General features: G+C 41.5%; 2 pseudogenes; one reads left to right on the top strand and one right to left on the bottom strand.

Annotated features, from left to right (window-relative positions):
* The first annotated feature begins 22,280 nt into the window (after positions 1-22,280).
* Positions 22,281-22,456, top strand: LOC131223950 (small ribosomal subunit protein uS14z/uS14y/uS14x-like; annotated as a pseudogene).
* A 1,022-nt stretch (positions 22,457-23,478) lies between these two features.
* LOC131223940 (uncharacterized) overlaps positions 23,479-25,088 on the bottom strand; it is a 49,726-nt pseudogene continuing 48,116 nt past the window's right edge.

Below are 25,088 nucleotides of genomic sequence, written 5' to 3'. Positions count from 1 at the left end.
GATTGACTCTTTCGTGGAAGATACGACACCTCTGACCTTATCCTCCGACCATCTAGAGACATGCCTGGCCCACTCCCATGATTTTGATGATGACATGCTTAGGGAGACGTGTGCCTTGCTTGATACTGCACCGGTACTTGAAGTTAACCGGTGGAGGCCACAATTTGAAGAATTACCACAAACCGATATAGTGCCTCTACCGTCTAACCTCAAGCCACCGAAGCTTGACCTAAAACCTTTGCCCTCTGATTTGAAATATGCCTATTTAGGTTAAGATGAGACATACCCGGTGGTGATCTCTGCCCACCTGGAGAAAGAACAGGAGAGTATACTCATATCTACTCTCATTGAGCATAAAGGAGCCCTGGGATGGACGATAGCGGACCTCAAGGGAATCGATCCCTCGATTTGTACTCACCGCATATATCTTGAGGATAATGCAAAAATCGCTCGGCAACCACAACGTAGACTAAATCCAAACATGAAGGAAGTGGTTAAGGCCGAGGTTCTTAAACTATTGGACGTGGGTATTATATACCCTATATCTGATAGTCAATGGGTGAGTCTAACTCAAGTGGTCCCTAAGAAGTCCGGAATCACCATCGTAGCTAATGCTAATAATGAACTCGTGCCAACTAGAGTCTCTACTGGTTGGAGAATGTGCATTGACTACAGGAAGTTGAATACCGTCACGAGGAAAGACCACTTTCCTTTACCATTCATTGATCAGATCCTGGAAAGGTTAGCTGGTCATTCCTATTACAGATTTCTTGACGGGTATTTGGGCTACAACCAGATAGAGATAGCCCCTGAAGATCAGGAAAAGATCACATTTACATGTCCCTATGGCACCTTTGCCTACCGAAGGATGCCATTCGGACTATGTAACGCCCTTGCCACCTTTCAGCGATGTATGCTTAGTATCTTTTCTGATATGGTGGGACAATATCTAGAGGTCTTCATGGACGATTTCTCTGTTTACGGTCCATCTTTCAGCAAGTGCTTGGAAAGTCTTAAATGTGTGCTGAAAAGATGTGAAGAAAAGAACTTGGTACTTAATTGGGAGGAGTGCCATTTCATGGTTCAGAAGGGAATCGTCCTTGGGCATATCATCTCGTCCAAAGGAATCGAGGTAGATAAGGTAAAAATCGATCTTATCTCTAACCTACCTCCACCCAAGAACATCAGAGACGTGCGATCCTTCTTAGGACACGCAGGATTTTACAGGCGATTCATAAAGGACTTTAGTCTCCTTTCTCGTCCTTTATGTACTCTTCTTCAAAAGGATGCTCCGTACGAGTGGACTGAGCAATGCCAGGAAGCTTTCACCAAGCTTAAGGGCACGTTAACTACTGCACCTATCATGCAGCCACCCGACTGGAGCCTTCCTTTTGAGCTTATGTGCGACGCTTCTGATTATGCTCTTGGGGCGGTCCTAGGCCAGAGAAAAGATAAGAGGCCTTACGTCATTCATTACGCAAGTAGAACTTTAAATTCTGCCCAGGTGAACTACTCAACTACGGAAAAGAAACTCTTAGCTGTAGTGTTCGCCTTGGACAAATTTAGGTCCTACTTGATCGGATCCAAAATCATTATCTACACAGATCATGCGGCACTTAAGTATCTTCTTTCTAAGAATGATTCTAAGCCCCGTTTGATACGATGGATCTTTCTACTCCAAGAATTTGATTTGGAAATTAAAGATAAAAAGGGAGTAGAGAACGTAGTGGCCGATCACCTTTCTCGCCTTAATACCTCTGAGTCTCTTGAGACGACTCATATCAATGACATGTTCCCTGATGAACAACTGTTCAAAGTCTCCCATTTACCTTGGTTTGCTGATATTGCTAATTATCTTGCTACAGGAGCCATACCGACACAGTGGACTACGCAAGATAAGAAGAAATTTTTCACCGAGGTGCGCAACTTTTTCTGGGATGATCCTTATTTATTTAAATATTGCCCAGACCAAATCCTAAGGAGATGTGTACGACGAAATATTACCCACCCCCTTGTCACTCACAGGCCTGTGGTGGTCACTTTTCTGCTAAAAAGACCATGGCCAAGATTCTGCAGTGTGGCTTTTACTAGCCCACTATGTTTAGGGACACTCATGAGTTTTGCAAAGCTTGTGACCGTTGTCAGAAATTGGGAGCATTGTCCCGTCGAAATATGATGCCTTTGAATCCCATCATTATCATTGAAGCATTTGATTGCTGGGGCATCGATTTCATAGGACCATTCCCCTAATCGTTTGGAAATCTGTACATTTTGCTCGCCGTGGATTATGTCACTAAATGGGTTGAAGCGATTCCGTGTCGAACTAACGACCATCGCACGGTCATTAAATTCCTAAAAGAAAACATCCTTTCTCGATTCGGAACGCCTCGAGCCATCATTAGTGACGGGGGCTCACACTTTTGTAATAGACCATTCGAGAGCTTAATGAAGAAATACGGTATCTCGTATAAAGTAAGCACCCCGTACCACCCACAGACAAGTGGGCAAGCTGAGATTTCTAATAGGGAAATTAAACACATCTTGGAGAAGACGGTCAACCCTGATCGTAAGGATTGGTCAAATCGATTAACCGATGCCTTATGGGCATACCGTACTGCATTTAAAACTCCTATTGGGATGTCTCCCTTTAGACTTGTCTATGGGAAAGCTTGTCACTTGCCCGTGGAGCTGGAACATAAAGCGTACTGGGCGATCAAAAATCTTAATTTTAATCTGGACAACGCTGGCTCACTACGCAAACTTCAATTGAATGAACTGGAGGAAATCTGGAATGATGCGTACGATAATTCGAGAATTTACAAGGACAAGATGAAAGCATTTCATGACCAACACATTTTGCGAAAATCATTCACGCCTGGTCAGAAGGTCCTTTTATACAGTTCTCGATTACATCTCTTTCCGGGTAAGCTTCAATCTCGTTGGACCGGCCCTTACATTGTTGTCACTGTTTTTCCGCATGGGGCCGTTGAGATAAGAGATCTCGACAATGGCAAGGAATTTAAAGTCAATGGACATTGATTGAAACCATTTGTCGAGAAATTTGATTCAGAGGACATGTCCATGCCTCTGACTGATCCTGTTTACCAGGTTGATCTCCTAGTCTGATGGAGGTATCGGTAGGTTTATCGCTTTCATAGGACTAGAGCTGTTGCTTTATTTGTCTGGCTGAAGACGGTAAACTTAGCGCTTCTGGGAGGCAACCCAGCTCATCACTTCATTTTGTTAGTTAGTTCAATGTTTGTGGGTAACATTACTGCAAACCCTCACGAGACTACAACTCGTCCACTAGGGGTAACCTAGGGGTTTAAAGGCTTGTTGCATATGCTAAATGCAATCGAGAGCACCTGCGAAAGTGGTACGGGTAGGGTTTTATTTTTGTCATTTTTGTGTTATTTTCTCTCTCGTGCTGACTGACGCCCATGCTGCGATCTCTTGGAAAGTATCTCTCGATTCATCAGCCAGGTACTATCTTCCCATCACTTCATATTCACTTTTCGTTGTCTTAAGTGCATTGCACGCTCATATCTTTTACATTGAGGACAATGTAGATTTTTGGTTTGGGGGTGGGAGATTAGGTTTCCTAATCAGTGTTTTTCTTAGTCTTGAGCAGAAATTATGAAAATTTTTAATTTTTCAGGCTTTCTGATGAATTCGAAGTGATTTTGACGGCCATCTAGGGCACTTAGAATTTCAAGATGCGTAATTTTGGTACTTTATGACTCTTGGATTCAGTTATCTATTAAATTTCACAGCCAAGTTTGAATTGTTAATCCATTACTAGAATTTGTAAACATTGATTGAGACATGAATTCGCAGGACACATCTTACGTGTATATTAAGGTTTCAGTTCGATATTGAAGGATTAACTTGGTAATCACTAAACATGAAAGGAACCAACTTGGAAAATTGAATGGATTGGGCGAACAATCTTCACCATAGGTTTACTCCCTATAGGTGAGGATTCGATTCCTCATGGATGATATTTGAAAAAGAGTTGGGTGTACAGTCTTTACTTTAGGTTTGCTCCCTATAGGTAAGGATTTGATCCCTGAGGATTTGATCCCTCTTCTTGGCGTTACTTCTAATGTAAAAGTCAAAAATTAAAAGAATAAAAAGATAATGTGTGAGGCAAGTTCTGGTTATCGTGAATTCTCTTATTGGTTACCAAGGATATCCTTAAATAGAGAAGTGAATTTTAATGTTGATAATTCGAGAGTAGACTATGCATCCATGGAATTCAATGTTTAGAATTGTTCAAATTGATGGACTAATATTTTGAACTTAATTATGAAGTTACCGTGAGTTTGATTCTAGGAGAAAGTAATGCCAACATTCATGAATCTTAGAATTCGAATATCTGAATTGTTTTTCATAAATCTCTCGAGTTTATAGAAATTGTCCTGTAATTCTCAATTTATTTTTCGCATACCTTGCTCGGGACTAACAAGATGCTGGTTGGGGGTTGTGTTGAGGGTCAAATATTGCATATCAGACCCTGTATTGCCTGGTTTTTCAAACATGATACTGTTTAACGGCCCGATTTAAATCGTGTTTGTGTTGCAGGGCGTATTTACAAGCCTGGACTGAAAAGGGTACTAAAAGCATGGATTTAATGCTCAGAATCCACCAAGGCAAGGGACAGACTCCATGGGACCAAGATCAATGGGATTACACGCCAGGGATCCACGAAAATCGAGAAACTGAAGCTCAAGTGGCCTGAAAGTCAGCCAGAATGCAAGATCACGAGGTTCCCACCATTCGTTCAACTCAAAACTTCATACATGGCTAAGGGCCCACAAGTTAACCGTACATGTCGAACTTCAACCCTTAGATCCCTCCGGAAGTGGCCCAACGGATAGATCAGCCCCTAAAATCTTGATTTGGGACCCGCCTGATATCTGGATATACTTAAATTTCATTATCGACGCCTTAAAGTGGATGAGGGAAAGGATGGACGGAACGGATTTCTCACAAAAATCCCAGTGGACCCCACTCAAGAGAGTGCATGTGCACAATGTGCACGTACTCGCCGTGCACCGCGATTGTCCCAATCGGTCAGTGTTACACTGACCGATATCTTCTCAAAACTTCAAAAACAGCTCCGGCGTCTTCACACTGCAGCTGCGGTTTTGGCCAGTGGGCCTCATCAGACGCCTGGAGTGATGATCAGAGCCGTCCATTCGTTCCACGGGTTATCTAAAACCCCCGCCTAGGTTTCCTTTCTCCTTCATGCAAGCATACGGGTGAAGATCTTAACCGCACGTAAGATGAACGGTAGCATAGAAGATCGTATGGGCCACACCGATTCCAGTTCAAAAATAGTCCTCTTAGAATGGTTTTTCGAGGGCATTCCAATGAATGGATTGGATTGTCCTGAAAACCTTGATCATAGGCCCACCGATCATCAAAACAGAGTTCCGGAAGCTCTGTTTCGCAACGGAGCTTGCGAAAAATCATGATGGGCCACCCTCTGAATTGATCAGGATGATCCAAGCCGTCCATTCGTTCCATAAGGTCGAACCGACCGTACAAAAGGAGTTCCTCCAAACCCATGCACGCACACTCAGAAAAGTCATGGTCAAACGCAGTTCAGACGGTAGAACAATATTCCTGATGGGCCACACTAAATGTGACCCGAACAACATCAATTCCGACCGTTTTTGCGAGACCAATCCAATGGTCGGAATGGATTCATTGCCTAATAATCGGTCCTAGGCCACACAAAGCATCAGCGCAAGCAATTGGCAACGACTGCGTAAACATAGTCCGAGACCCGGTTGATCCGGGCCATTCAGGGACCATCGACAGGATCGGTCCGACTACTTTTACTGTCCAAATCCAACCCAGGGGACCACTGATCAAGTTCAAGAAGCCTTGATGGCTTGGATCTAGTGTATGAGGCGTCCATGGGCCAAACGCAACGCTCTTACGGTTGCTGCATAAAAGAAGCGGGCATGCACATGCGAGCTTGCACACCGACTCCAGCAGGCCTCTCCGACTGTTAGCTGACTATATAGGCAAAGAAAGAAGGAGAAGAAAAGGGCATTCTTGGAGGCTGGAACGGGGACGTGAGGAGCAGGGCTTGGACGATTGCAAGGGGAAACAACGGAGATTGGCAGCGTGTGGAGGTGGCGGTCTTGGCTTTGAAGAAAGAGGAGATCAGCGTGTGGAGGTTGGCTGCTGCTGCACGTCAGGGAGAGTGAAAGAGAGACGGAGGGGAGCTGAGGAGGCAGTGTTCACACCCCAAGTGCAGGGTTGTGATGTAGTAATAAACTCGGTAAGACCGAGGTCGAATCCATAGGGACTGATACCTGTACGTTATCTGAAACCAAGTAGAACTAGAACTAGACTAAGATGTGATCTAAACCAAATAGAGTTTAAGGAATAATTGTGTAATAATTATCTAAAACTTTAAGGAATTTAGAGGAAGAAACTAGGGATTCAGAGGATCCACTTGTAGAGATCAGGGAGAAATTATGCCTGCTTCAGAAATCATGGAATTTAACTAGACTTCCTTTGATATAGTTTTCAAGAGATGAAAGGTATATGAATTACAATGGATACCATCACCAAACCATGCCCAGGAGACAAAGTCAACAACAGAATTAAACTAATTACCAACCAATCAGATGATTATGAAGGTTAGGAAGGGTACCGACATCCGACCATGCCCAGGAGACGATGGCGAACAACAGGGCTTCCTGACGTCATAATCAAAATAAGGAAAACGAAATACTCAAAGCCATTGCAAACCCATTGTAATTTCAGTCACAACAGGCCATTAAAAACTAAAAATATTCCCATAATAAAATTAAATAAAAAACCCCTTCAATCTAAACAAAAGGCACAAGCAACAAGTTCTCCCATCACGCTACAAGCTTCACCTCTTAGCCCTAGCTAAGAGGTTTAGCCCAACATGGTTGAGCTTGATCTCTCAACTAATAAATAAATAAAAATAATAATAAAAATTAAAACTTAAAAAAAATAAAAAAACAAACTCTCTATGCAGACGTCCAGCCCCAAGCCTTCGATCCCTGCCAAAATTGCCTCTCTCTCCCTCACCCTCTCTTCTTTTTATAGCCTACGTGAGGCGGTCGGCTGGGAGAGTGCATAACAAGCTAGAACAGGCGTGCGGAGCTGAGAGTCGGTGGAGTTACGCACTCCTTTCGCAATGAAAAAGCACAATAAGCTACCCTCGGCGGAATCGGGAGAACCCAGTATCATATTTTTTTCTGACTTGACTCCATAGTGGGTTTCGGTCTTGACCTGGCACCCATCTGGTTGGTGTGGATCGGTCATCCGATCATCCGTAGTGGGCCGCAATTCTCCAGAGTGTCCGGTTCTTCCAGACTGCGCGTAAACAGAGACAGAAGTCTCTATTTCTGCGTTGCTTGGTGGGCCACAGTTGAGATTTTCAGATGAATCCAATCCGTCCATTGGATGTGGCAAGGAAAACCACTTAGACATGAAAGGTTTTGGATTGGGTTTGGCGTGGTCCACAACATTTTTCTTACTGCTGTCCATCCTTTGTTTTACAACAATCCATGTGCAAGGTTTGCATGTGGCCAAACAGACATCTTTTCTAGGGTCTTTTGGGCCTCCTTCTTTGAATGAATGGTCCTGATCATCCTTTTGATCAAATTTAGTGGGCCACAACGCATCACAACATCCCAACGTGCGAAGCTTTACGCAAGGGCTACACTGATGCTTGGTGGGGCCCACTTTCTTCGGTGTTTTGAGAAATCCACGCCATCCATAATATTCTTCACGAAATTTCGGTTGGGAAGGGACGGTTTTGGATCAGATTCAGCGTGACCCACGGAAGAAATCAGTTGCAATAGTTGTAGGGTAGTCCATTTGTGACCATTGAAACCAACACGTGTGCATGCATGAGTGCATAAAGTCAACATGGGTTTGGCTAAATCGAGCCCCTCTGCATGATGGACGGCTCAGATTGAGTATTTGGACCATGATGATGGCCCACTGAGATTATCCGCGGTCTCTGTTTCATACCAGAAGCAGAGTTCTGTTTTTGAGAGAGACGTCCCTGTGTTGCCATGCACTCTTAGTGCAAAAAGTGTACTATGTACACTGTATGATGATTATGAGAAATCCACACCATCCATCTTGTTCCCCATTTCATTTGAGCCGTGGGGGCCGAAGTTAAAGCGTATCTGGACAGCGGGTGGGCCCCAAATCAGGATTTTATGGACTGATCTGTTAGTTCAGCCACTTTCACGAGGATCCAATGGCTGAAATTTGACGTGTACGGTTAGTTTTTGGTCCTCGAGCCATGTATAAAGTTTCGAGCCAAACAGATGGTGGAAACCCAGTGATCTTGCATTCTGGCTGACTTTCAGGCCGCTTGAGCTTCAGTTTCTCAATTTTCGCGGATCCCTGGCATGTAATTCTGTCGATCTTGGTCCCCTGGAGTCCGTCCCTTGCCTTGGTGCATTCTGAACGTTAAATCCGTGCTTTTAGCATCCCGATCCAGTCTCAGCTCGCAATTCCACCTTGCAAAACAAACATGATTAAAATGGGCTATTCAACGGTACCATGTTCAAAAATCCAGGCAATAACTGGGTCTGATATGCAATATTTGACCCTCAACAGGCAGCGAGGACTTGAGCCTGGTTTTCTTCTTTCTCCTTTATATCTCTTTTATTTCTTAAGGTTAACCGCATCATGACGGGCTAAACCTCTTAGCTAGGGCTAAGAGGTGAAGCCTGTAGCGAGATTGGAGATTCTACTTTGTACCTTTAAAATTCATAAACTGAATTTGATTTAGTTGATTATTAAAAGAATATTTTTCTTAGTCTTTAATGGTCTGTTGGGACTGAAATTACAATGGGTTTGCTATGGCTTTGAATATTTCTTTCCCCTTTTTACGTTTATGAAGTTAGGAAGCCCTGTTGTTCATCATTGTTCCATGGGCATGGTAGGATGACAGTACCCTTCCTGATCTTCATACATTGTTGGTTGGTTGGTAATTAGTTTAATTCTGTTGGTTACTTTGTCTCTTGGGCATGGTTTGGTGATGGAATCTATTCTAATTCATATACCTTTCATCTCTTGAAAACCAGATCAAGTAAGTTCAGTTTGAATTTCATAATCCTTGATGCAGGCATAAGATCTCCCTGATCTCTACAAGTGGATCCTCTGAAACCCTAGTTTCCCTTCCTCTGAATTCCTTAAGTTTTAGATAATTATTCCATAATTATTTCTTAAATTCTATTTGATTTAGATTACATCTTAGGCTAGTTCTATTTCTACCCAGTTTCAGGAAACGTATAAGTTTCAGTCCTTGTGGATTCGACCTTGGTCTTACCGAGTTTATTACTACATCACAACCCTATACTTGGGGAGTGAACACCCATCCTTTTTCCTGTGTCATTTTAGGGCTAGGGCGCAAATATCAGCTTGATTTAAGGCTATGGGCCATATAATAGAAAACAATGGTGATAGTGTCACCCACTATTGAAACTTTTCAGGGTTAGTGTTATGTTTGTTGGAAGTGGACAATGCCCAAGTTAATACTTCTTGGAATCACGACGAGTTGACCGATAAGGTGGACGGAACAAATCACCCCATAGTGGGCCTTAGGATTTGGTACAAATGGCTAGCCTTTCATTTGGTAGTAAATGAAGTAAACATATCATGACAACCATGAACCTTAACACATCACAACCTAGACCTTTAACACATCACAACCCTGACCTTCCTAACACCGACCCTTAACACATGATAATCCTGACCCTTAATATATGATAACCTTGATCTTCCCAACCCTACCCTTAACACATGATAACCTCGACCCTCACAACCTCGAACCTTAACACATGACAACCTACCGGTATTTAAACAGAAATTGATTGCGGTGATGTGAATGGTGATTGTGTGGTGATGTATTATGTCTACATCATCCATCCATTTTACAAAATCATTTTAGGGGCATTGTCCCAAAATTGAGGCAGATCCAATGCTCAAGTAGACCAAACCACAAAAAGCTATGTAACACCCTAATTCTCATAACCCGAGGATGATCGCTCGAGTACGAGAACTCGAGGGTTATGTCATAAAATAAAATAAAACTATCATTCATCTAATTACCAACACGTTTCATAACATCGAAATATAACCGCTATATAAACTAATAAAAGAAGTTCAATATCCATGAATAGAAGTAAAAAAGTCAAGCAAGATCCCACAACAGGGGATTTTTAATTACAATTTTCAAACTAAGCAAAATGAAGATAATATCTGAAAACATGAAAATAAATAGGTCATATATCCATATTTGAGCTCCAAAGGCTCAACTGTATCAGCATACTATCCTTCCCCTCCATACTCCTCATCAGCTGCGCCAAGGGTCCCGTCATAGGCGCCACCTTCCTCCATCATACTTGTATCTATTTGGTGCAACAACACTATTGGGTGTGTAAAAACTCAGTGAAAATTTTCTGCAAGGATTCATGCATATCTTATCATCAGCTGGGAAGAAATCGAGTTAAACGACGATGCCATCTATTGAGCTGGGGTTCAACCAAATTGAGATTTAGTCCGACTCCAAATTGGTGGTGTCAGTGGTGAACGGCTTGTCTCGGCCGAGCTGGCAATGGAAGTACTGGGTGCTGAGGATCTAGAGGCTTCGATTGATGACTGACGTGTCCATCGGCCATATTTTCAGGGAAGGGAACAGGCCGGCGGACAGGATGGCCCGCAGAGGCTCGGAAGCCTAAGGGTACTTTTTCTCTTCCTCGTCGAGCGACCTCCCCCACGAGGTCAGGGGTCTTTTATTCCTAGATAGGGTTAGATTAGGTAATGTTCGGGAGGCCGATTCCCGTGGTCGTTGTAGATAGGGGGTCTTTATTGTAAGTAATATGATAGGCTTGTTGTTCGGGTCCTTTTTTTCCCGAGCAGGCCTAAAGAGTGGGTGTGTTGTAATGCTCATTCCCGAGATGAATATATTTTGACCTTCATAAAAAAAAAGTGATTACTCTTACACTCCAAAAAAAAAAGAAAAAAGAAGCTCCTGTTCGCATTTTGGATCATAAGGAGCAGATCCTGCCCACCAAAACCATTCCGTCAGTGAAGTTCCTTTGGTCGCGACATGGAGTCGAGGAAGCAACGTGGGAGCGCCAAGCTAAGATGCGAGAAAAATACCCACACCTCTTTGACGTCATCACTCAGGTATAATTTCAAGGATTTTTTTTTTTTTTTTAATTTAGGGGGGGAGATTGTAACAACTCCCGTTTTGGTCTTAAGATTTTGAGATTAAATAGCTAAACTCACTAAACATTTTGCGATCAGATTAGTCCACCTAAAACCCAAATTATTGTCATAAGCTTCAATTCAAATGGGATAAACCACCCCACTTAAAACCAACAGACCAATTAAAATAATCGACACTAAATCTCCTAGTGCAAGCCTTTACAAGAGTGGAAATGGGCTAATCTTCAGTCTAGGACGATTTGTAAACCCCGTTAGAGAACCTGACGGCTTGGATCTCATCCACAAGGAAATTGAGAGTTTCCAAAACAGTAACTATGGGTGCATAGTGATTCCCCAAGGCCATTGGTCGGTGCTGATCACCCTAGATCCGGTCGTGGAGCCCACTTTTGATGGATGCGTGAGCACAGATTGTGCACTCACGCCGTGGACGAGACTCACCATCGGGTCAAACGATTGTTGACCCGATGAAAGCCAGGAATTTTTAAAGTTCAAATGAGAAAAACTCCCGCCCGTCGCTAACTTAAAACTCGCCAACCGTTTGACGGTGCAAATGACCACTTTCCGAATACATTAGCCAAATCCACACCGTCCATCTGATTTGTGGAATCCTACCGACCATAATTATGAGGAGATTTCAAATTGAAAACCGTCCCTGCCGCCTCTGTTCGCAACCCAGCGAGCAACGTAAGAGGATGACGCTGACAGGGACGATATATCCTGGTCCGCCACACCTCTGACCAATCCGACCGTTGGAATCCATCGGACAGAGGCCAAGTACGCGGAGAACTCCTAGTCAGACCTACTTTTTTTCAAAAACGCACCCCTACTCGTCGGAAAGCGGAAAGAATCTTTCCCTATTGGGGAAGACAAATCCCAGTCGATCGTTGACTTCTGGAGGTTTCTTTCGATCTGATCTGGGTTTCCCGCGTTAGGGCAGTTTAAAATCTCGTAGTAACGCGGAGATTTTGACAAGATGCCGCGTAGACACGAAACATCGCCTCTCTCGGATCAATGTTGTAATCACTGGCTATTACACACCGTTGGGTGGGCTACGTAGACCTCCTGGACACCATCCAACCCTTATAGACGCATCAGATCAATGGATAACTCGACCATGACAAAAATGCCATGATCAGTGAGTCACCTTCCTCGATCCGACCGTGAACCCACACCCAACACAGGTGGCCCGTTCACGCATCCAATCCGTTCATTGGGTGGCCCATCCCACCCATTTTTCATTAGGGACAAACGCCTGAACCCATGCGTAAGGATTGATGCCTTAAGAAATCTGTTCGATTAGCTATGCTTGATTAACTAAAATCTCTCCACAACTAATCCTTGTGAATAGTCATCGAACCCTCCAGAATCGGAAAGGCTATAAGTAGCCTGATTTTAGGGCGAATCCCAAGGAGAATTAAAGAAAGAAATAGAAAGAGAAAGAGAGGGGGAGAGTTTGAACGCCGTTTGAGCGAGTTGCTGGTTTGGTAACAACTCGGCTCGGCCCGAGTCGTTCTGGTATCGTAAAGAGAACAGAGAGAGGAAAGTGATGGTGAGAGGTGAGATTTAGAGGGAAGGAGAAGGAATAGAGAGAAGATAGAAAGAGAGAAATCAGGCGAGTTTGAGAGAGGAAGCAGCAACTGGAACGAGTTTCTAGTCGCTGTCCAACACAGAAGCTTTTAACGACAACCAGAATCAGGTCTGGTGGCGAGTTTTCTGATTCCGACAGGCTCGGAGAGATGCACGCCTCATCTAGACCCCTTTTCTGCATCCAACATCGACCCTGGTCAGGTAATCTCGTCTGTTTCCTCTGCATTTGATGGCTTCCACCCACCTGACCAACCGTTTCCACAGACGGCTCAACTCGGTCACGGGTGGGGTGACTCTGATCAACGTCCGGAGTGCAAAAACCCAATGTACATTAGCAGATATGATCGGTCTGCCTTGCACAATGATCAGCACAGCAAACCGATCATTGATACGTTCATCTGGTTGCATGTTACTAATCAAAGGATGACTCGGCTGAGTCGAATCGGCCGTGAGTCAGTGACTCAGGGCCGTTTCATGATTAGAGGGCTTGATTCAGTTGGGTCTAGTAAGAAACTCGCCTAGTTGAACCTGGAGCCAGCTAAGGGCGTTCCAGATCTGCCCAGTTTGGGGCTGACCCGACCGTTTTACCCCACTGAGTCAACTTAATACTCATAGTCGACCTGACTTGGTCGGTTTTCTGGTTGAGTAAAGCTGACTCCAACCTGTTGTGCATGATTCTGTGAAGCATTGGGTTCAATAGACCTTCAATTTAACCCTGAGGCTAACAAAACCCTTGAATCGGATTCAACTAGTTATTAGTTGAGAACCCCATCCGAGTCAACTCGGTACTGACTCATTGGAAATCTATAATATCTTATTCAGGGGCTGTTTACAACTGATACACTTGAAAGACACCTTCCTTCAATCAATCCCAAATCTGGTAAGTGAGGGCTATCTCAACTTACCTATAGTCCATACACAAATTGGAATAGAAATTGATTCACATTACTTTGATTTAGGAGCTCATAGACTCACCTCATAGGAAGATTCAAATTAAGAGAAACTCTCAATCAAGGTGAGGAATATCCCAATGGTTTCCTCATTTTATTGATTTCTAAATTAGCTTAAGCTTAAAAGTATGAAGAAGGTATAATTATGTGAATCTTAATGTTGCTTCCTTAAATCCTAGATTGATATTGATAATCATGTAAGATTGTCTTGAATCTAGTTGTTTTAATCCATCTTATGAGAATTGTATCACACTCTTTATGCCATATTTTGAATTACCTTGTTATATGTACACTTTCACCAACTATATTAAGTAAAAAAAAAAAAAAAAATCTTGTCTCCATTTGAATGATAAGTTTACTCCATATCTCATTTTATATGCTAATGTCATTTTAATCTGAATCTATGGTGTATAAAGTCTTAGAACAGTACACTATGTCTTTCAATTCTAATTAGTTATGTTGAATTGAGTAATATGCTAATGCTTAATTACCCAAGTCCTATATAATAATTAGGTGATTAGGACGTAGTGGTGCATGCTTTAAGTTATTTTAGTAATTGTAAATGTTGAGGCATAGTTCTACTAGTAACTACAAGTATGATGATACTTTAATTTATTCTCAAGTCATATAACGAACCGTAGGTGAGGAATGTCACCCATTGTGAGATGTAGAATAAACTTCTCTCAAATTTAAATTCTTGATATGCCACATTTATGGGCTCCCTTTTTGACTTAGCGGAAGTAAAATAATTATACTGAGCTCTTGTTGAATGTTTGATTTCCTATTAAAAAACCACAAGCCTTGACCATAATTATGAGAATAATCTTATGCATGAGTATCATGGTGCATGACATCCACATATGACATGTGAGCTTTTCCGAGTGCTCACTGTAAGCCACACGCTGTTTGAATTTCTGAAGGTATTATCCTTTCAGTTTTACTCACAGGTCGTGTGCATTAGGGTCACTTTGGGCGCTCTTTCTTTTCATGAGGCTTTTTCAGGATTAGACACTCTTCGGGCGTACCCCGCGTATTTTTTCAGGAGATATCCTTGGGCGCACTTACCTGCATAGTCTTTTCTGTGTGGCTAGTTCTCCTTGGGCGTACCTTTGAGTATTTTTCCGGGTGACTAGTTCTCCTTGGGTGATCCCTTTATTTTGACAGCTGGATGTGCATCCCCGACCTGTATCTTGAGCATACATTCATACATTCATACATTTACATTAAGTTCATATTATCCGCAATATGATTGATTACTTTTGGCTTAAACTGTTTTGGAATTATATGAATGTATGAATCCTTGCGGGAAATTCCCACTAAGTTTTCACTCACCCAATAGTGTGGTTGCACTAAATAAATACAAGTATGATGGAGGAAGGTGGCGCCTATGATGGGACCCTTGGCGCAGCTGATGAGGAGTATGAAGGGAAATGACAGTATGCTGATACGGTTGAGCCATTGGAGCTCAACTGAGGATATCGGACCTATTTACTTTCATGTTTTCAGGCATTATCTTCATTTTGCTTAGTTTGAGAATTGTAATTAAAAATCCCTTGCTGTGGGATCTTGCTTGTCTTCTTTACTTTTATTCACGCATGTTGAACTCCTCTTATTAGTTTATATATTGGTTATATTTCGATGTTATGAAATGTGTTGGTAATTAGATGAATGATAGTTTTATTTTATTTTATAACATAACCCTCGGGTTCTCGTACTCGAGCGATCGTCCTCGGGTTATGAGAATCAGGGTGTTACAAGCTATCATGATTGAATGTCTATCATTGAAAGCTTCTTAAGGCTGTAGAAGTTTTGGATTGGATCAATTTCATACTTTTTTTTTTTGTTTTTTTTGTTTTTTCCTTCATCCAAGTCTGTGTTACTTCATAAACAGGTTGGATGACAAGTAAACATCATAGTGGGCCTTAAGAAGGTTTCAACAGTAAGAACCATTGTCCTCACTACATTTTGTGGTGTGGTCTACTTGAGCTTTGGATCTGCCTCATTTTTGGGCTCATGACTTAAAATGATATTTTCAAATGTCTGGTCGGTGTGGATATAACACATGCATCATGCTAGGTCGTACGGAACTTGATGACATCAACAAACCATCGAAGTCGTGGTGTGGACGCGGATTTCCTGCATATGGCTTTCGCAGGATCGGGAAGCTAGTGGGGCCCATCGTGTTGTTTGTGAATCCACTTCTTCCATCTATTCTTTCATATTATATTAGCACATGGTCTCAAAACTAACATAAATCCAAAACTCAAATGAGCCACACAGCAGAGGATTGAACATGCACCATTGAAAGGTGCATGGACCACATAAATTTTGAATCAGGCCAATTTTTATGATTTCAGTTCATCCTAGTAAGAATGACCTTATGAACAGTATGGATGGTATATAAACATCACAGTGGACCCCAGGGAAGTTTCAACTGTAAAAATTTACCTACACACGTTTTAGGTACGACATAATTAAATTTTGGGTTTAGTCTTTTAGATAATTTTTTAGCCCATCCCTAAAATAATCCTGCAAACCTGATGATCATGATAGATTTTCCATAAATATCATAGTGGGCCCCACCTAGCGGGAATCCCCGTATGTGGCACACCCCACAATCCGGGAGTGGATTGCGTCCAGAGAGGATGTGGATTGTGTCCAACTCCCTCCCGTCTCTAGCTAGGAACGAGCAAGAGCTTTGAGTGGCCAATGTGATGTATGAGTTTTATCCACACTGTCCATCCATTTTTCCTTATCATTTCAGGGCATTATCCCAAAACTGAGGCAAATCCAAAGCTCAAGTGGACCAAACTACAGGAAGCAGCGGTGATAATGATTCTCACCGTCGAAACTCTTTTATCACCCACCGTGATGTTTATTTTCCATCCAATCCATTCATAAAGTTAAATGGACCTGGATTAAGACAAATCATAAATATCAGCTTGATCTAAAACTTCTGTGGCACCCAAGAAGTTATCAATGGTAAGAGTTTAATACCCATTGTGAAGTCTATGTGTGTCTTGTATTTTCCTAATTTTTTGGATTATATCTCGAAATGATACGAAAAAATGTATGGACAGTGTGGATATAACCCATGCATCACAGTTACCACTCAAAGCTCCTGCCTGTTCCTAGCTAGAGACGGGTAAGACATAATCCGTGTTCGTCCGGAGAAACCAGGAGCGGACTGTGTACAGATAGCGCATGTAGAGACATGGCTAGTAGGATGCTATCTGAGGTCCATCATGATGTTTGTGAGAAATTCACCCGGTCCATCTATTTTTGCAAGATCATTTTAAAACATACGACCAAAAATGGGGTGGATTCAAAACTCAAGTGGGCCATACAAGATGTAAAAATGGGAAATGACTATCCTACCATTGAAACTCTTGGGCTCCATGTTAATGTTTATATGCCATCCAAACCATTTATAAGGTCATTAATAATGAGATGAAGTAAAATCGCAAAAAATTTAGCTTGATAACAAGATTTTGTGGTTGAATAAATGTTTCAATGGTAGTCACTGAATCCCCGTTGTTTCCTCTCATGTAGCGCACTTGAGTTTTGGATCCACTCCATTTTTGGTTTAATGTACTAAAATGATATCACAAATAAGATGGACGAGGTGGATATAATACATCACCACGCAATCACCATTCACATCACCGCAATCAATTTCCTTTTTAGAGTGGAGTCAAGGAGGGAAAGCGAGAGAGATACCAGTAAATTCGGCAATTTAATTGGAGAAGAGCGGAGTTTTACTTAGTGTTTTGAGGTATGCCTGTGAAATGTTTTTTTAATCTCAATTGTCTGTCAGATCTAACGACTGATGTCGAGGTGCAAATGAAACTAACAACAAACCGGTGCGCAGGTGATCATTCCTCTCTTTATATATATATATAGTCATGCTCCCCTGCGCACCTACGCACGTGCTCATCTTTGTCCATGTGTCATGGTTGTCTAATCTGAACAGTCCATGTGATGTGGAATCCCATGAAACCCCCTGTGACAAATTTTCACCCTGATCTAAAATTCTGGTGGGCCATAGAAAAGAGAAATGCAAATCAAGTGAGGAAACTGTTTTCATTTTTCATGGCCCATCAAAGTTTTAGATCAAAGTAAAACTTGGTCCCGAGGGGTTTCACGAGGTGCTGCTTCACATGAACGGTTCAGAATTTGTATCCACATCACGTATGATGGGTTCTGTGATATTCGGGGGTTCGTGTGCATGCGTGTGTGGGTGTGTTCGTGTGTGTATATATATATATATATATATATATATATATATATATATATATATATATATATATGGGAATAGTACTATGAGGTCGACCTCATGGAACTTCCCATGAGGTGGAGCTATGTGGGCCCTTCCATGATTTGCGTCGAAAATCTACCCCATTTGTCAGATGCACCATTCCATGGTGGGCCACAAACTTGAAAATCAAGTCAATCCATGACTTGGGTGGGCCACACCACATACAATAGTTGAGAGGGGTTACCCTCCCATTAAAACATTTATAATCATTTATTATGCCCACTAAGATGTGGTTAACAAATCCAGCCCATCCATTGTGTGCGTCCCACTTGGATAAGGGGTTATACCAAGTTTCAACCGCATCCAATACTCAGGTGGGCCCCACCAAGTGCTTTTATATGTGTTAGGCACGTCTTCACATGGTTTTAGATGGTATGACCCACTTGAGTTCCATATATGATTGATTTTTGAGATATCCTATAACCTACAGGGGAACTATCAAATTAACAATATTGATTTTCGACACACATCATGGTGGGGCCCACACAGGTTGACCAACCTCATAGTACCATATATATATATATATATATATATATATATATATATATATATATGTATATATATGGAAAATCATCTTTACCGCATCAAAGTAAGTGATCCCGATGTGTTTCACCTCAATTAAGTTAAAATAGTTGGATTGTCTGATAAGTTGTATATTTACCTTGATGTACTTGCCATGTATTCTTTCTTGATTTGGATGAACATGTAATTTTTATATTAAATAATGATATAATTTGATTAATGCGTTAATATAATAAATGATTTGATTTACTATATTGATGCAACCTATATGTTGAATTACTAATTGGACATGAATTGAATGATATACTGATATTACTGGATAGTATGGGACTGTGTTGATTCGAATTTGAAAATCAGAATGATCTATACAATACATGATTCACAACTACTTGATATACTTCTGCATCTATCATTTGCATGCACAACATGTGCTGAATTTTTGAGAAACCTCATCAGATGGTATAACTGGTAGAATCGTTACCAGAAGCCCATTATGCTAATGAAAGTCTACTCAAGGAGTAGATGTGGGCAGTGCCTATGACTACTAAATGGTATAAGCCTGCCAATGGACAGATGCGGGTTGATGGGTTTAGAACTTAAGTAAGTGGACAGATTCCTCATTTAATGCCTTTACGCATTGTATAACATTTGCATTTTCTTTCTGAACTTATATTGTGTATGATTGTTGTTATTCTATTCTAATTTGATGTGAAGAACTATGTTAGGACTTCTCACTAGGCCTGACCAGCTTACCCTGTATTGATGTAAAACTGTACAGATGTGATTAAGGGTGAGCCAATGGAACATAAGAATGTGGTCGAGCTAGAAAATGACCTAGGAGACACGCGACACTACTTAACGGAGAAAGAAGTTGTTATCCTATACCAACCATGATTATCATTTTAATTTTATTTAATGTTCTTGGATTATTAATTATTTCTTTCAAGTTATATTGGATAAAATTTTATCTATCGACCGAGCAGGATTTAAGGAGGAAATTTGGGGGTCCAGGTTCTCTAGTTAGGGTGAATGCTAGTCCTAGGGTGATTAAATGGGAGAAACCCCCTTTGGGATGGGTTAAAATAAATCTAGATGGCTTTGCTAGAGGTAACCCAGGTTTGGCTGGCGGAGGTGGTATTTATAAAGGCCCGAATGGAGAATTCTTCTTTGCTTTTGCGTCTAAGTATGGGGTGGGGTCGAATACCCAAGCAGAGGTTCATGCCGTCCATGACGGAATCCAATTTGGGTTGCAATGGGGTTTTCCCCACATTATCATTGAGTCCGATTTGAGGACGGTTGTAGATATGCTCAACGGGTTGGCTTGGCCTGGTTGGAAATGGAAAATGTGGGTGTATAGGATGCATGAGTTGATGCAAAGAAGTCGGATTGTTTTTAGACACGTCATGAAGGAAGGCAACTCGGCAGCAAATTTTATGGTTTGTCTGGGTAGCGGCTCTTAAAGTTCCAGTTGGTGGGAGAGGAGAGTCGAGCTCCCTCAAGAGGTAAGGGGCTTGATTTTCCTATACAAGGTGGGTTTGGGTTTGATTAAGGTTGGGAGGGATGGATGATTTTGTGCAGTTTTTTCTCTCTTCTTCTTTTCCATGATAAGCCCCAATTATTTTGGTTAGTGGGCCTGAATGTAAATTTTGATCAGAAATGAAGAATCGTTCCTTAACATATATATATATATATATATATTGGATAAATTTATTTTATTGCATAAGACCCCGAATCGAAGGATCCTTTTCTATATTAATAACTAATGATTGAGATTGATAGTTGGTTTCTTATTCATGAGATGTGGTTGAGTATGAATGAAATTTAGATCTATAGTAGTACTATTAGTTAGGTGAATTTGTGTTAGTATATCAAATAGTTTAAGAACACAGTGTACAAATCATGATGTGGATCTCGGGTCTGAAGTATACGCCAAGTAGTGAAAATCTAGATCGTGACAATTTTAGTTTAATTATGTTATCTTATATTATGCTATATATGAATCATGTTGAGTTCACTTACTAGCTTGACTAGCAAATGTTGTGGATTGACAACCATATAGACATAAATGAGACAAAAAATCTAAGTCAAGTGCCGACAAATGAGGCTGGGTCGGTAGATAATACCCAAGATCAATGATTGTATTTGGCAAAGGACAAGATCACTGCACTAGATGGCTGATGCATTTTTGTTACTGATTTATTAAGATGTTTACTTTCCATTCTTTATATACATTACTATATGGATTAAATTGAGAATTGTTCATTGTATGATATAGTTGAGTTATGCTTGATTACTTTAGTTCAATAAAGTCCCAAATAGGTGGATTTAGACCTCTTTTGATTATTTATTTTATAAATGTGAATGTTATGGACAAAGTATTAACAAAAGAAGTGAATACAATTGGATGTATGAATGATAATGCGGTGATGATATAGAATGCATTTAAATTATGTCCTTTTTTTTTTTTTCTTTTTTCTTTTTTTTGTGCGAGCCACAATCTAGCTTCCCTTGCATAAATTTTGGGTTAGTCTAACCCTGATAATCTAACAAGCCATACATATAGATTAAATATTTGTCCATCCATTTCGTTAGCATACATTCGGCTCACTTGGTTTTGCAATCAACTTGATTCTTGAACCTAGGCATAAGTTTTGGGTGAGGTTCGCTAGGCCCACACATGGGTGGAGCCTTGCACAACCACATGTAGACACATGTGCCAATATGGCATAACACGTAAGAATAACGCTTTCTATTAAGTGGGCCACACTGTTTGAAACTTTTGGCCTAAAAGTGAAGTTTTTTTTAAAGGATCAGTTGCATTCATTAAACTAAGAGGCAACTGTACAGACGACATACATTTCGGGCTAGACATCCAGGATAAAAGATGAGGAGGCAACCTAACGTATTCTAGAATGAAACTGAGCAGAACGTTACTATGATTTCCTAATCATTCCTGGGCCCGCTCGGTCCAGAAGGAGCTCCCCTTGGGTCAGGAGTAGAAGTCCAAAAGCTGATTGAAGTCCTTATTCGTTTGGCCATCGCTACCCAGATGAGCCAGGCCATCTGCCACTCTGTTTGCTTCCCTCGGAATGTGTTGAATAGATATGGTGGCTTTCCCCTGAAGAGTTTCAATCATCTTCTTCCAGTAGTAGATGCTCCATGGAATATGACTTATATTAGAGAATAAGCTCACAGCTGCTTCTGAGTCACTTTTCACTTCAATCAAATTAAAACCTTTCTCCAAGCAGAGATTCAGCCAATCCAACATTGCTTTTACTTCAGCCTGGAAGTTCGTTCTAATACCACACCTCAAGTAGACATGTTTTCAAAACAAATGGATGTCTTCTAAAATTTGTATTACCTAATTGTGCCGCATTAGGAGTGAAACAACCTTTTTTTGCGCAAGAAGCTTTAATCACTATTGTCCACCCATTGGAAAACTCGGTTAAAACAGTTTCTATGGAAATCCATTTGTTTCGTACATAGGTTCACCTTTTCGTTCACCTGAGGTATGAAATAACTAGACTACTTGTAGGCCAAAAGTTCTAAACAACGTTGCCCACTTGATATTAGGGTTCCCGAGCTCTGTTGTCTTTCTCCTTCTGGACCAACTCTCTTGAAGGTAGGGCTTGGAACTGCAACGGGAGAAGATGGGCCACACCAACGTCTGGAACTCTCATCCAAAGAACTATTGCCCTGGATCTCATGCTTGCTGGGTCTACGGAAACCGCATGGGTTGATTAGGAACTATGGGCTTATGTGCTGCAGGCAGTGCTTCCACAGCAATGCCAAGGAAATTGACTTCATCAAGTATCGCTATAAGTGAATCACTCGGGATGCAGCATGCAATGGAGGAAGAGGAGTCGCATTTGCTTTTATATTTTCCTTCTTTGTTTGATTACAGAGTGTCTCTGAGATAGGTAGGGATAGGAACATTGGGTGTTTGCTTTTACTGTTGTGCTACCAATCTTAAACCAAATTTCTGGTTGTTTTTTAAAGACATGATTAGCATGATTCCTCCACTTCCCTGAATGCTTATTGTCATACATTCAGTCACCTTGTTCATCTAAAAAAAAGAAAAACACAACGTTGCCCACTTGATGGAAAGCTCATCTCTCACCCTTATGCTATATTGGTAGAATGGTACATGTAGGCTAAAATTATGCCTCTTAATAACTATATAATGGGTGAATTTATGTACACTTAGTGTACGAGTTATAGACCATAACTCGAGTATGAGCGTGCACACTCTGTATCTGAAGTGCAGGGCATGACGTCCAAGAGACCTACCACACCGTAGTCCTCTAACGGATTCATCAAGCATAAAGAAGTGACAAAAATATAAAACCTGCAAACACCACGCTCCCAGCAATTTCAGCACATGAACTGCAACCCTCCTGGATGGGCCTGCAACCAGACAGAGCTGCCCCTAGCACCGATCGAATTATATGAACCCGACCAGCAACTCCGCACCAGACCACATCCAGCAGCTTGACTCATCCAGCAACTCCCCAGCAAACATAGCCATAAAAAAACAGCCATGGCCAGGCAGAGCCACCTTCGAGACATTAGCATCCAGCAAGGAGCAGAGGAAGATTTTCTCCGGAGATAAACGTTATTAAGAGAAGTAAATCAGGTGATACATAAGCACATCCATTCCGAAACGTGGGGTGTTTAAACCATACTCAAGAAAAATATTATGGGATAAGAAACTTTAATGATTTTTTTAACGAAAGGTGAGAGCACACCACCTGAAATTTTATTGACTTAAGATGAGAATCTTTCATGACAGGAAGCATGAGAAAATTATTAAGAGAAGAAGAAATTCAGGTGATATATTAGCTTTCAGGCACTTATGCAGAAGGAGGAAGAACCCCTTGAAGGAAGGATGAGATCATGGTCAATGAACTTTGAGACTGGTAGCTTGGAACCATGTGCCCAGCTCCCCTTACTGTCACTAGTACCAGTCCCTCGTACCCCTCCACATATCCTCCCACCTGCCATATATACATGCATCCATCAATAATCATTATCATTCATTATTCCTATTTGGGTATAGAATTTTATTTTATTTTTTTTAAAGGAAGCCTAAGAGTGAAAGTGGGCCTCAAATTTGCCTTCTCAAAAGGGTATGACACGGGAAGAGTTTTCAGGTGGAGATGAAGGCAGTTATAGATGGCCTCAAAATTTGCAAGAATATGGGCCTCTCCTACGTCAAGGTGGAAAGCAACCGCCTGGCTGTGGTTGGCCTTTTCTCTACAACAGGGAACCCTCCTTGGAATGCTTATTATTGGAAAAATCAGCTTCAAGCTCTTAGAGCGTTGCTGACAATTTCAATCAAGCATATCCCCAGAAAAGTTAACTCCGTTGCGGACTGCCTAGCCCGATGGGGTAGCTCTACTCAACAGACTAGGTTCTTCAATTCGGCGTTTGACGGAGCTGGTCCTAGATAGGACAAGTTTAGGGGCGGTCCTAATCTCCTAACTTTTTCCTGTTATTTTTTCATTATATGATAGGAGGGCCTTTGGGATGGGCCTCCTGAATGTGAATTCCTGTACAGGAGGGGGTCTTAGGCCCTTCTATGGCCTGAGCCCCCGCTCAGTTCTCTATATCAATGAAATTTGAGAATCTTTTTGAAAAAAAAAAAAAGAGTGAAACTGGGCCTGTGGGAGGTGGAACTGGATCATCCATAAAGTGGATCATCTCCATAAATGGGCCTTGGTCGAAAATCATGCTGAACATATGATTCTAACCAGCATGTGACCATCCATCTGACGGAGGCGTATTTCTGCATGGATGGGATTGTTCACTCCGTGTGATTTTAAATCATGTGCAATTAATGGACAAGATCCACAGTATAGACGATTGGAATTTACCGCCCGGCCTGCCAAGTGTTAGGTAATGGGAGTGTTCACAGGATCCACAGGATCCCAAATATGTGTATGCCCAGGCCCAACGAATTACCTCATTAATGTTGGAGTACCAAGGGCGCCAAGGAGTGTCCACATTTACTCCAAGCTTGTTTATGAATAATCTGGTCGCTGTAACAGGACACACAGAGTCCATGTCCCCACTGCAAAATCAAAAGTAGAAAATAAGAAAAAAAAAAAAAAAAAAAAGAAAAAAGGGAAAAAGAAAAGAGAGGTCTTTTAAGCTACAATCATGAAATGAAATGTCAGAGGCGAGAGCGTATATGTGTTGGGTGAGAAACTTGCCTGTACATCCAGACGCTTATGCCACTGGCAATGAGTTGCTGCATGGTGGGTAAAATGGTCCTTGGGCTATCATTCCAGTCCAAGCCACTTCAACATATAAACAGATGGTTAGAACGAAATGAAAAAGACGAAGTAGTCAGTTATATGGGAGAAATGTTAAATCCTCATCCTCCTTTTTTCCCTCTCTCCAAATTCTTGTTTTTTTTTTTTTTTTTTTTTTTTTTAAAGGATTGATCTTTATAT

The sequence above is a fragment of the Magnolia sinica genome, chromosome 2 (assembly GCF_029962835.1).
Source record: "Magnolia sinica isolate HGM2019 chromosome 2, MsV1, whole genome shotgun sequence".
In the NCBI taxonomy this organism is placed as follows: domain Eukaryota; kingdom Viridiplantae; phylum Streptophyta; class Magnoliopsida; order Magnoliales; family Magnoliaceae; genus Magnolia; species Magnolia sinica.
This window is presented reverse-complemented; position numbering and strand designations above follow the sequence as displayed.